Genomic DNA, 541 nt, shown 5'->3' with positions numbered 1-541 from the left:
TGGCCTGAAATTCTTTTCGCTGTTCTCATGTTCATTTTCAATGTGCTTGTTTACTTATTTTGAATGCTATTGTTACAAAATAAAAGAAAAGCAGACCAAATCAGTAAACCTAACTTTCATATTTTTTAGAAATTTGATATGATGATTTTTATTTGGTAATTTCATATACTAATTTTATGATTTCTTTTTGGTTATCAATCAGCTGGAGCTGCGGAAATTGAGTGGGAAGCAAGACATGCGGTGTTTGTTAATTTTTTGCTATAATTTGAACAAATATTGTTTGTTAGAACTTTTGTTTGAAATTTAATTTGAATTCTGCAGATATGTAATTTGAGAAGTTGAGACTATTTGTTATAACAAATTATAAAGCTTTTGGTTACTAATATTTTTAATATTTCAATTCATTGTAGTATTTAGTTGTTAATCAAGTATTTTAATATTAATTTAATTGCCGCTATAAGCTTTATTAATAATCATTTAGTATGTTTTTTGCGGGCAATTATAATTAATTGTAGTGGCATTTTATAATTAGTTGTCTTGT

This window comes from Ananas comosus, linkage group 5 (assembly GCF_001540865.1).
Source record: "Ananas comosus cultivar F153 linkage group 5, ASM154086v1, whole genome shotgun sequence".
Taxonomy (NCBI): domain Eukaryota; kingdom Viridiplantae; phylum Streptophyta; class Magnoliopsida; order Poales; family Bromeliaceae; genus Ananas; species Ananas comosus.
The sequence above is the reverse complement of the archived record's forward strand: the minus strand, read 5'-3'. Positions refer to the sequence as shown.